The sequence below is a fragment of the Rhinolophus hipposideros genome, assembly GCF_964194185.1.
Source record: "Rhinolophus hipposideros genome assembly, chromosome: 7".
NCBI classification, from domain to species: Eukaryota; Metazoa; Chordata; class Mammalia; order Chiroptera; family Rhinolophidae; genus Rhinolophus; species Rhinolophus hipposideros.
In genome coordinates this window covers 90,488,691-90,501,377 of record NC_138053.1, presented here as the reverse complement: position 1 = coordinate 90,501,377, position 12,687 = coordinate 90,488,691, and the positions used below count along the sequence as shown (strand labels likewise).

Sequence of the window (12,687 nt, the reverse complement as noted above, 5' to 3'; positions counted from 1 at the left end):
AGCTGCCATAATACTTTTCTTTCATAACACTTATGAAAACTGAAATCACAGAATGCAGTGCAGCAGTCGTTGTTTAATACCTCTTCTTCTCCTCCCAACTCTAAAATCCAAGAGGCAGATCTAACTTGTTTATTTCTATTTCCATTATGTAGCACAGTTCTTGGTGTGTATATAGACACTTATAGATATGGAGGTATTACATCTGCATTTTCATCCTTTCCATTTTTCCTAACCAAATAATAATATAATGATAATAATAATAAATTGATCCTTGGGCAAAATTAAAATAAATTGCAGAAATGTCTCTAAATTTACAACTCACAAGCATACAAGATGCTGATGCTCACAGTCATTAACAAGCTATCAGTAGCAGCTGCTCAACTGGTGGATGCAGCCATAAGCTAGTCCCTGGGCTTTGTGCTTCCACTCCATTACAGGAATTACATCCCTGTAATCACAGGACATTTTTGCTGTAAGACAGTAGTCTCTTCCAATGAATCTTTAAGGTGTGTGTTAGTTTGTTCTGGCTGCCATAACAGAGTACCACAGACTCAGTAGCGTAAACAAATTATGGTCTCACCATTTTGGAAGCTGGAAGTGCAAGATCAAGGTGTCAGCAGGGTTGGGTTCCTCTGAGGCCTCTCTCCTTGGCTTGCAGATGGCTGCCTTCCCCTGTGTCATCATGTGATTTTCTCTGTGTGTGTGTCTGTGTCCTAATTTCTTGTTATAAAGACACCAGTAATACTGGATTAGAGCCCACCCAGGGAACTCATTTTAACTTAATCACCTCTTCAAAGACCCTATCTTCAAATAAGCCACATTCTGAAGTACTGAGGGCTAGTACTTCAACACATGAATTTGAGGGTGACAATTCAGCTCATAACAGTGCAGTCATGAAAGTCTGCCATGACCAAATTGATTTGAGAAATACTTGGTGAGACCAGATTTAAAAGATCCCTTTAACATGCTACAGTGCACTAGGAATCTTCCCGGGCTTTGGGGAGGCGAGGGGAAGCGCTCCCTCAGTCACACACACTTTTAACACTCCAGAGTCTTAGTTTAGGGACACCCACTTGGCAAATCGGAGTGGTGGCCCAGCCCTGTGCTGGCAGCCCTGCCTCTAGAGTAGTGCTCTTACAAAGGGCTGCTGATCTGCCTGACCCTAAGTAACCCCACTGGTAAATTCAGTCTCTGATGAGCGACCGTGGCCAACTCAGTGCCATCTCCAAAATACATTCTTAGTTTGACAGAGGACTTTTCTTGAGGCATGTAATAATTCTTTCTTCAAGTATGACTTTCCCTTTGCATCCTACCACCCCGTTACCAGTGTTTCTATCCACTTCCTCACTCCACGTTGGGAGGTGGTGCTGTAATCTTTCTCTATCACAATTGGCACTTGATAACATTTTTGCAGCCAATTACCTCATTGTTTGAAAGGAACGATGAAGGGAAGAGATTCAATGACTTGCCTCTTGGAGGAAAGGAAACATAAATGTACAACTTTGAATAGGGTTTCAGTGCAGAATAGGTGCCCAGTCTCCATGGCAACAGAATTCTTTGTGGACTCATTATACAGGCACGTTTATTAAGCACTTTAGGACATTAATGCCTTTGATAATGATGTTAACGTTCCCTGAACGATTGCGTATTGACAGTGGGCCCTTCGCAGAGTAGGGGCCTTGTGAATTAATCCCTATTTAATGAGAAATACTTAAAGGCGATGAGAGTCATGTGCAGCTAATGGGAAAACTCTGCCTTGATAGATTATTTTTGGAACATTAAAGTCTACTCAGTCAAGACACTTGACTATTTCGGACAGGACAATTTTGTGAGAGATTGAAATAAAATAGAGATTTATACTCAATTATTTTCATCACCTATAAAATGTCCTGTATTTGCTTTAAGGGTTTTAAATTTTCACACTTTCTTGCTTTCATCAAACTTCCATGGACTGTGCTAAATCAAATAGTTAGATATTCAGTTTTGGCTGAATGGTGCTTTTAGTAAAGTGACAGCCAATGGCTGCAATTGAGAAAATGTAATTTCTTTTAAATTAATTTTGTAATATATGTTTCATTTCAAACAATCTGGAGAAAGCCGTAAAAAGATGTTTGTATGTGAAAAGTGCTGTTGGATTCTCACCAGCGTCATCCAAACTTTCCACATATACCTCAAGATTTAGATATAAAGCATAATTAAAATATGTTTCGATGCTCAAAATGTTATTGTAACAAAAGCTATTATTATAACTTTCTTCTACTTGATCTTATCACTCAGATAGAAAGTACTCAGAAATTACCTGGTGGCGATATACTACCAAAATAACTGGTTTTCCTTTTAATTCATCTACTCCTCTGTTCTGTTCTTAGGTATACAAATAAAAACGGTTTCATTTCTTGTTATCTTCTCTTTTTCGGCCGTAAATTTGACAAAGCTGTGAGTGTAAGAGTGGAGAATATGGTAAAACCCATCACTAGAAGGATTTCTTTTCTTTTTGAAGACAGGCAGCCTTCATATGCTGTAAATGCCCTTTGGGTTTGTATGCCTTGTTAATCCAGTGAACACACAGTTAATTTGATAGCCAAATCCTGATGTAAATATGTCAGTAAAGCAACATGGTTTAAGAAAACCATTGGGTGTGTTATTAAATGGCTGTCAGTAAAGTCCTGACCTTTCCTGGCCGCATTTCCCTCATCTGTGAAATGAAAAATTACCCAAGACTCTGCCTCAGTGATACCCTCATCTTCACTGCTCTGCATTGCTGCCACACTCACATTTTTTAAATATTGTTGTTTACACTGTTGCAATACAGACATTCGATATGTTTTTGATTCTACCCTTAAATTCAATGTGAATTTAAAGATGTTCAAGTTTACTACTTATTTATTTTGATTGTGAAAGCCACAAAGTTGATCATCTATTTAAAATCTTATGTTGAGAAATTTATTGTGTTATTTCATACCAAATAATCATGTCTGAGAGTTGTGTTAAAAAATAAAATGTAATGCCATAACAAATCCACCTTTGTCAAAAACCAGAATTCCAAAGAAAAAGCTTCTTTTAATTACTGTGTAGGTTTTCTCGGTTCCGTAGATTCATGAGAAGTCTGTGGTTCAATGTGAGGCAATTATACATTTTCTGGACTTGGAGCCCAAAGACCTGGGAGCAGGACACAGATTCTGCTGTCAACTTTGAGCAAGTCACTTACTGTGACCTCACCTCAGTGTTCTCATCTGAGAAATGGGAATGATATCCCTCACAACAAGTCAAAAAGTGATGGGAGGAGATGCCTGAGGCTTGGCAGCTGCTGGATGCATGGGTCATAGTGCGCACACAGATATTCTCTTAAAAGACAGATGATGCAATAGAGACCATCTTTCCTAAATGCATGACTTTTGCTAACTTGAAAAAAGAAAGATATTTACATTTTTGGCTGGATCACAATACCCGACCAGCTGGTAAAATTTTCTACCTCAGTAATAAGTAAGGCAAGTTTAGGGTAAGCATATGAACAGGATGATTAGATAGGTGAGAAAATTTAGAGACTAGAATTTACAAACTGGATACTAGCAGATTCAACTTGGAAAGTAAAGGCGAAGGAAGGCCTGTATCCTTGTGATGCAGCTTCAAGTGTTTGTACGTCCCTTGTAGTAATTCCACACAGTATAGAATCAACTAGCACTCAGGATCCAGAGAGAATCTGTGTGATAATAGCTGGGGCTAGGGCAGGCATTCCTATCCTTCTTCATCTGTAATATATTGTATATTACATCACATATATGTATACTTGTATGTATGTGTACATAGTATATATACATGAATGTATAGTATATGTATATATATGTGGTCTGATAATTAAGTTCACAAACTTGCCACCATGCATATACATTGGCAGCACTGTACAAACAGCCCAGTAAGGTTTCATAACCTTGGTATATCAGTGTCTCACAGGTGTGTTCGTGTCAACGTGTGGCAGTGTCTTGTTGAGTGGCAATAATTATTGTTGTTGCATGTTTTTGTGTGCTGTCAGGAGGATGTCTGAGCTTGAATTAGAGCAACAAACAAACATTCAATTTCTTGTTAAACTTGGCAAGAGTGGAAGTGAAATCAGAGACATGTTAATCCAAATTTATAGGTATGCCATGAAGAAAACGGCAGTGTATAAATGGATTAAATGTTTTTCTGAGGGGAGAGAACCCATCACTGATGAAGAGAGGTCAGGGCAGCCAGTAATGAGCAGAACTGATGAAAACATTGCAAAAATTCATCGATTTGTATGTCAAAATCATCGGCTGACTGAAAGAAGTATAGCAGACCAAGTAAACATTGATAGAGAAACAGTCGGGAAAATCTTAACTGAAAATCTTGCATGAGAAAGGTGTGCAAAAATGGTCCCGAAGCAGCTCATCGATGAACAAAAGCAAAGGAGAGTCAAAGTTTGCCAAGACCTTTTGGAACAGCAAGACGATGTTTTGGGCCATGTTATCATTGGTCATGTGTCATGGGTGTACCAATATGACCCTGAAACAAAGCGTCAAAATGCACAATGGAAATCAGCCAATTCTTCCCGACCAAAAAAATTCCATCAGTCCAAATCAAGAGTCAAAACAATGTTACTAACCTTTTTTGATATCAGAGAGATTATTCATTATGAATTTGTACCAACTGGACACATAGTTAACTAAGTTTACTATTTGGAAGTGCTGAAAGGCTGCGTGAAAAAGTTAGATGACCTGAACTTTTTGCCAACAATTCATGGCTCTTGTATCTCAACAATGCACCAGCTCACACGGCACTGTCTATGAGGGAGTTTTTAGCCAGGAAACAAATATGTATTGGAACACCCTCCCTACTCACCTGATCTGGCCCCCAATGACTTCTTTCTTTACCTAAAGATAAAAGAAATATTGAAAGGAAGACGTTTTGACATTCAGGACATCAAGGGTAATATGATGACAGCTCTGATGGCCATTCCAGAAAGAGTTCCAAAATTGTTTTGAAGGGTGGCCTAGGTGCTGGCGTCAGTGCATAGCCTCCCAAAGGGAATACTTCTAAAGTGACCATAGTGATGATATTCAGCAATGAGATATGCAACACTTTTTCTAGGATGAGTTCGCATATTGAATTGTCAGATCTCATATATTATATATAATATATAATATAATATTATATATATGTAATGCTAGTATCATATATTAATACAGTAAGTAGTGTGTGTAGTAGTATTTATGGAGAGGTAAAAGCTAACAAAGCACCGTCTATACTAGGAGAGACTCTCAGGTCATCTTTGAAGAAGAACCTAAGAATCGGTAGACAATAGATACGCTGTGGATTTTTCCTTCTGTTTTTCAAACCAGTGAAAAAGTAAAGGTCACTTTGTTTTTTTCATAGCTAGACATTGAAATAGATAGGAAAACATTGTGTTTCTCCTTTTTATCCAATACATCTTGCAGGAGAAACCCATTTCTGAGTTTCTCAGTAAATACTTATTAATTCAGATTTCTTATAAATTGTGAGTACTAACGTGGCTAAATTAACCCTTTCTTTTAAAAAAATTATTAAATAATAGGCTAAAAAGCTGAATTTTACAAGACTTTAAGTTTTAAATGATAAAGAAAAGTAGTAAACTAATTTACATTTTTAAATGTTTTCCTTATTCTTTAGCTTTCTGTATCTAAATGTCAATTTAATATTGGTCATTAAATAAGCATATTATCAATAATTAGTACATAATAAATTTCAGTAAGACTTAAGTTTTTATGTTGAGGTGAATTTGAATGTTCCATCATTTTTTGTAATATGTATCATTTTAAATTCCCATGAGGTAAATTATGACAACGGAAACTGTGAAGAATATATTAGCTATTCATTTACCTGTGCAACTGAAGTTAGCCATGTTCTTAACCAAATGCCTAATGATTTCCAAGGTAAAGAGCAGTTAACCCATTGGCCTCCTGAACATTAAATTCCATTAAGCTCACCTCTGAACAATGGCCGAACTCATTAGTGCATTTTCTCAAAGTGTTTATCATTCATGTACACATAAAGTATATTGATTTATTAGAATCTCCTAAAGACAATCGTAGAAAGCCAGTTAGCTAAGGAAAGGAGATGATCCACATAAAGGATTGGCAAACTTTTTCTGCAGAGGGCCAGGTGGTGAATATTTTCAGCATGGCGGCCATAGGGTCTCCATTGCAACTACCATGTTTCCCCAAAAATAAGACTGGGTCTTATATTAATTTTTGCTCCAAAGGATGCTTTAGGTTGTATTTTTAAGGAATGTCTTATTTTTTCATGTATAACAATCTACATTTATTCAAATAAAGTCATGTCATCTTCTTCTGAAACATCATCATAAAGTACTAAGTGCATCCGTCTGGCTGACGATCTTAACTGGGGCTTATTTTTGGGTTAGGTCTTATTTTCAGGAAAACATGGTACTCAACTCTGCCTTGCAGTGTGAAAGACGCCAGGAACAAGACATAAAGAAATGGCTCAGGCTGGATTTGGCCTACAGACCTTAGTTTGCTCACAGGGGTCCTATACATGATAGGAGAATAATTTTGATTTCTAATTACACTGTTGCAACTAAAAGCTTGTGGCTCCGTAAAGTCCTGTAGCTGTATGAAAACTGAAAAACTCCCATCAGTCATCTGGATACCTTCAGCAAAGGCCAAACATCTGGATGTTTGGAAATCTGAAGTTTAAAAAACACCTATTACGTTATCATTATGATTATTACTAAGCTTTTGTGTACTTCAATCCAAGAGTGATCTCAACATATTCAAAAAGCTGGAAACACAGTAAAGTTGTACCTTTTGTTTTCACTTTAAGTCTGATATTTTAAAACAAAGACCAATGGAGGGAAAAGATGTTTCTAGTAAAAGGCAATATATTTTTGAGTATCAGCTACTCTCTTAAAACCATCATAATTAAAGTCACAATAGCCCTGAGTTCGTTTGATATCAATCAGTTTGCAAATTAAAGATGTTTTGTTAAGAAATAATACTAGCCCCATAACACACATACAGCCACCATCCACATACTCCCGACTTGACCCCTATCTGAGTTCTAACTCTAGACAGACAAGCTTCAAAAGGAATACTTTTTTCGGAAAGAGTAGATCGTGCAGAATCATGTCCTCCTGAGTTTTGTTGTGGCTGTTAATCTTAAATGATAGCATGCGGAAAGTATGTCCTGTAGCAAAACTCTTCCTGTGATTTCTCCTCCTTTGCAAAATCATATTGGAAAGGAAAGCTGGGTGCCATATTGAATTCTAGAATGAGAAGAGACCAGATGTTTATTGAGAGCCTAATGAAAATCAAAATTAGGATATTTTTGTATTCCTTGCAAATGCAAGGAACATAAAGTCTTTGTGTGTGTGTTTGTTCGTGGAAAGAATTCCAGCCTATTTCTGGAAGATCCCTCGTACTTAATGTTAGAAGCACTTTTATCATTATTTCACAGTGTAGGAAAAATTGTTGACTGCACAGATCTCTTTTTGGCAACAGCACCTTACATGGCTACACTCACACTGAACTACCCACACTCTGGTCCACTCCCTGTCTGCACCCATCCTCTCCTGCTATCAAGTGCTCTCGTTGAGAGAGACATCATTCTACCTGAGGAAGCTCCTCTTGGCACCTGATTTTGGATCCCATCCCTTCCTCTCTTCTCTGAGAGTACTCCATTAGTTACTGTCGTGTGGGGCGGCCTGCAGCGTCTCTGCTCCCACTCCCCACATAAGAACGCAGGATGTGGTGAGGCCAAAAAGGAACACCCACGGAGCCATAGATAGGGGAGTCATACCACTATATTCTCGCAGGTGGCACTATAGTCTCACTGGAGGCTGGATCCACACCGTCTGCAACCCGCCATCCTAACTGTAATCCGCACTTGCCAGCCCAGCCACCATCTTCTTGCTAGCCCCCATTTCTTCTGCTAGCGTAGCCACGGCAGTTATATTAGTGGCCAATGGCTCACTGGTTACAGCTGATGGCTAACTAGCCACAGCTGATGGCTAACTAGCCACAGCTGATGGCCATCTGATCACAGTTGATGGCCATTTACTACCTGAGCCAGCACCTTTCTGTGTGAGGCCGAGAGCCTGGAAACTGCACTCCTGGCTCTGTCTCCACAGTTACCCTTGCCTTATCTTCACTTTAACTTTTCTCTTCTCTTTTTTATTTAATCACAAGAATTTAGTAAGCCTCTCTCATCTTAAATTTTCTCTCTCTCTCTCTCTCTCTCTCTCTCTCTCTCTCTCTCTCTCTCTCTCTCTCCCCCCTCCCCGTACTTCCTCCCCCCTCTCTCCCTCCTTCCCTCCCTCCTTCTCCTCCTACGGTTCAGGTGCCATTTTTCCTCCTCCTCACCTTGGCCAAGCTCCATACCAGAAACCTCTCTGAGATCTCGGTCCTCCTAGTATCCTGGACATTTGTAGGTTGCCTACATAGCATCCAATTTCAATTATCCCATTTATCTCTCCAGTGAATTCTCAGTCTTATACTTTTATTGTTGAGCACTTGGCCACACCACAATATCTAGTAGTAGTTCCAGATTTCTCCCCATCACGAATGATGGCTGGTCAGGAAGGGTCCCCTGACCCCCACACGGGCCAGAGAAGAGACAGTGAATCCCAGGACGTGAATCAGGTTCCGGAAAAAATCATCTCCCTCTCCCCTCGTGATTCTTGAGGCTGGCTGTACTGTAGTGTCATCTAAGGAAGCTTCAGACATCTCATGATGCCTACTCCACCACCCCCCCTCATCTCCTACCCCTAAATCCTGATGTAATTGGTCTGGAGTACTAGTGCTATAATAGAAGTGAGCTGCTGTCTATTGGAAGTCCATCTCCCTGATGGCAAGAGGATCCCTTATTCAACTTTGCTTTCCCATCCACTGAGCAGGGCTTGACACATGGTTTTTCCTTGGTAACTTGTTTCTGAATTAGATAGCTTCATTGTGAATTAATTTGCAAAGGTAAGAACTCGTTGGCAATTTAATTATAATAATAATTTTCCTGCTATTACCTAGGTATATCTTTTTTGAGACACTTTTTTTAAATCAGCATCAATCTTTCTGTTGCGAAGATTTTTTTTTCCTAATTTCATAACCCTATGTGAATTACATCTCATATTATTCCTGAGGGAGACCAATCTCAATTGCTCTAAAATGGAAGCCATGGTGCTTGGAGGAGCGCATTCATTCTAGAATCCAAGAGACCAGGCTTGGAATTCCAACTCTGCCTCTTGCTGGCTGAGGGATGTTGGGTGATTTACTGAACCTCTCAAAACATCATTTTACATAGCTATGAAAATTAATAACTCTGCAATGGGAAGTGGATATAGGACATTTGCTAGGTGGCTGCCATTTTATCCTTTCTTTTATCTGACCCTCACAGCCCTGGGAGGAAAGTAATATCATCATCATCACCACCACCGCCATCCCTGTTCTAAACATTTAGAGGCAGGATTAAAGACTTTTCACACTTTAAAGATATTCACAACCATCAAAGTCAGGACTGACTTTTCTGAGATTTCAGGAGGATGAGCTGAAAGTGCCTGAGAAAGTTTTCATTTCCCCCTTACACTTTAACACCTGCATCAACTAATCTCTAATTTCTCAATTAGGAAAAAATGCAAAGACCCAAAGAACTTTGATCTTGAGGATGAATGTGAACGTGCGGTATTTTAGACCAAGCTCCTTTGGTTACCTCAGTAAAAATCATCCCACATGGGGTTAGAGGTGGGCCAGCCGTAACCCACACGATGTCCCTCAAAACGTGCTCGGATAGAGTGTGCAGGTCAAGGCAATGAGGGTGTTAGGGCTGCTTTCTGGTGAGCATGGCTTGACTGGCCTTTCCTCCCTAGGAATTCCTGTAAGCCCTGGTTTGAGAAGCCTGTTTATTCCTCCATTGCACGTTTCAGTGGATTTGATTATTTCCGTTTTTGCACTTAGCAAAATAAGAGTTTTTCCATTGTTTCTACTTCCTCTTAGCATCAACATTTTCATTGATGTTACTCTTTATTTTCTTAATGGCTATTGACATTTGTATAGTAATATTAGACAACACTTACGTACTCCTTCGCAGGTATGATGTATAGTAATATTAGACAACACTTACGTACTCCTTCGCAGGTATAAACACGGTGTGTGTATATATACTAGGGGTGTCAAAAAATGTGCACAAGTGGACATTATGGTTACCATTGCTCAGGCGGTAGTTCGCCGTAATCAGAAGTGTCTGGATGCTGATGGTAACCACTTTGAGCACCTCTTGTCATTGCAGAAGTCAAACGTGACTTGTATTCATCTTTAGTTATTGGTATATATTGGGTATTATAGTTTTAATAGTTTTTTCCTTTCTTAAAATGTGTATACATTTTTTTGGCATGCTGTGTGTGTGTGTGTGTGTGCGTGTATAGGTACACACACACATATTCGCTCATTTATTTCTCACGATAACCTCTTTTTCCTCATTTTATAGATGAGGAAACTTGGGCCTGTGGAGATAGAGCAGGGATTCTCAGATGTTAGCGTGCACCAGAAGTCACCTAGAGACCTTGTTAAAACAGATTTCTGGGCCCCACCCCCAAGAGTTTCTGATTCAGGAGGGCTGGGGTGGGATCTGAGAATTTACATTTCTAGCAAGTTCCCAGGGGATGCTGCTGTTCTGGGGACCACTTGAGAGCCACTGAGAACAGGTAAGTTGCCCAGGGCCACTGAGTTAATAAGTGGTAGCGGCTAGATTTGAACTGAGGCAAGTAAGCCTCAGAAGCCTTTGTGTTACTCTGTGTGATAATTAGACAGGACTGACTGCCTGCGTCTCCCGACAAGCCAGTCTCTACTTTTCTCATATAGATGCGCATGTCTACATGGGTGTCTGTGCGTATGTGTGGATGAAGATACACATGTATATGATAACCAGACACCCCACTGAGTCTAATTGTGTATCAACCAACAATAACCATTAGCAAATTCTTTTAATCCTTCTCATACTTACTTGAACAATTCTGATTATTAGTTTGTTTTACTGACAGAGCTCTGAGGTCATCACAGTCCCTTATAACCTGTTATATGGAATTAATGGGCCTGTGTTTTAAAAGCATATGTGGTTGTGCATCCTTATTTCCTAGAAGTAACTCAGATGCTATACAGTTTGACATAATGGTAAGTGTAATTAATGCATTAGGATTATAGATTCTTACTTATCAACTCCAGCCTCTCACCAGACTTATAAATCTCTGAGGTCTATGAAAGACGTGCAGGCAGCCATTGCCTGGAGACTTTCCAAGGCATCTGACTCAGTTGGGGGTGGCCCCACGTGTTTTAAAGCTCTTTCCCACAGTTCCCCCATCCCTGCCCTCCTGTGAGCTCTCTCCGTCCGAGACCTGTGCTCTCCAGGAACACACAGGCCTTTCCCGTGCTTCACATGAGACCTTCTCAAGTGCATGAAGACACCACCCCCAGGATTCTAATCTCAAACTACACCTGCCCTCTTACTTCCTGCGTCCCTTTACACCACAAGCCATCTTTCTGGCTCCTGCCCCGCCTTCCCTAGGCATTCTCTAACCTGGCACTGTCTCCTCTCACCAATACAGTGCCCCAAAGTGAATGAAATGTTCCAGAGGGACCCAAGGAAGAAAACCGTAGCCCTTGATCTGGAAATGGATGCTGAGATTAAATGTGAACCATTTTCATTGGCAGTTTCCCAGATTCACTTTGAAAGTGTTTTGTTCCCACCTGACTATGGCTCATTTTCTCAGACTCAGGGCTCAGGAGTTCCTGGGACTGGATGTGATGCCAGGGTTTTTCTTTGTTTGGTTGGTTGTGATTGTACCGCCCTCTGCTGTTCTTCAGAGCTCTTAACGTTTGCATTTTCCAGGAAAAAGTGAAGTGTGATTCAAAGGAAAACAGAGTCTGTTGATTTAAGACAACACTAATTGTCTTCCTCATGGTACACAAACGTTATAAGCCCCCTTTACCAATGTTGTTTGGTCTAAATAATACAGTCTCACAAACTGGTCGATGTTGGAAACATAGGATATTTTTACATTAGATCTTTGGAATGGATCTAACACAATAGTTTCAGGATCCTCTCGGTACTTTTTTGAAAGCTGTTATCTTGAATTGTAAGCGCTCAGAGCTTGAAGACACACGTTGAATGACTAGGCCAAACTTTTCACAAATGAGAAACCAAGTTTCTGAGAAGTCAGAAGAATTTCCCTGATACACAAGCAGTGTCCAAGCCAGCCTATGAGTATCCGATGTAAGCGTAATTCATTGTGACATGTTTTTATTTTAGTAAATCAAATATGTTAATTTTGGAACCTGAGATATTTTAAATTTTCTGAGTCTTTTATTTTAAGCCAAAACAAATGCTAAACATTTAGTTAAAATTTTTCAGTAATTTAATTATTTTGGCATTTATTAAGTAAAATCCGTATGCTGTGATGGATGCCGTAAAAGTCCAATTTTCAATGTTTATTTTCTTATGTTTTCTTGTTATGCTTGCTAATGCAGCTTCTGACAGAAGTAAATATATTAACAGAATTGTTGTAGCCACTCTCGTTCATATATGATTACTAGAAACCAAAGAAAGTTTGGAATTTGTCCATAAATATTAATATTATCTGAATGTGATCCAGTAAAATAATCTTTATTTGGTTAAAAAATATGACTTTAT

General features: G+C 39.4%; 1 protein-coding gene across 1 annotated transcript in view; it reads left to right on the top strand.

Moving 5' to 3' along the window:
- The window catches only part of FBXL7 (F-box and leucine rich repeat protein 7), a 349,928-nt gene that overhangs the window by 257,079 nt on the left and 80,162 nt on the right, over positions 1–12,687 (top strand). The gene's annotated exons all lie outside the window — the stretch shown is intronic.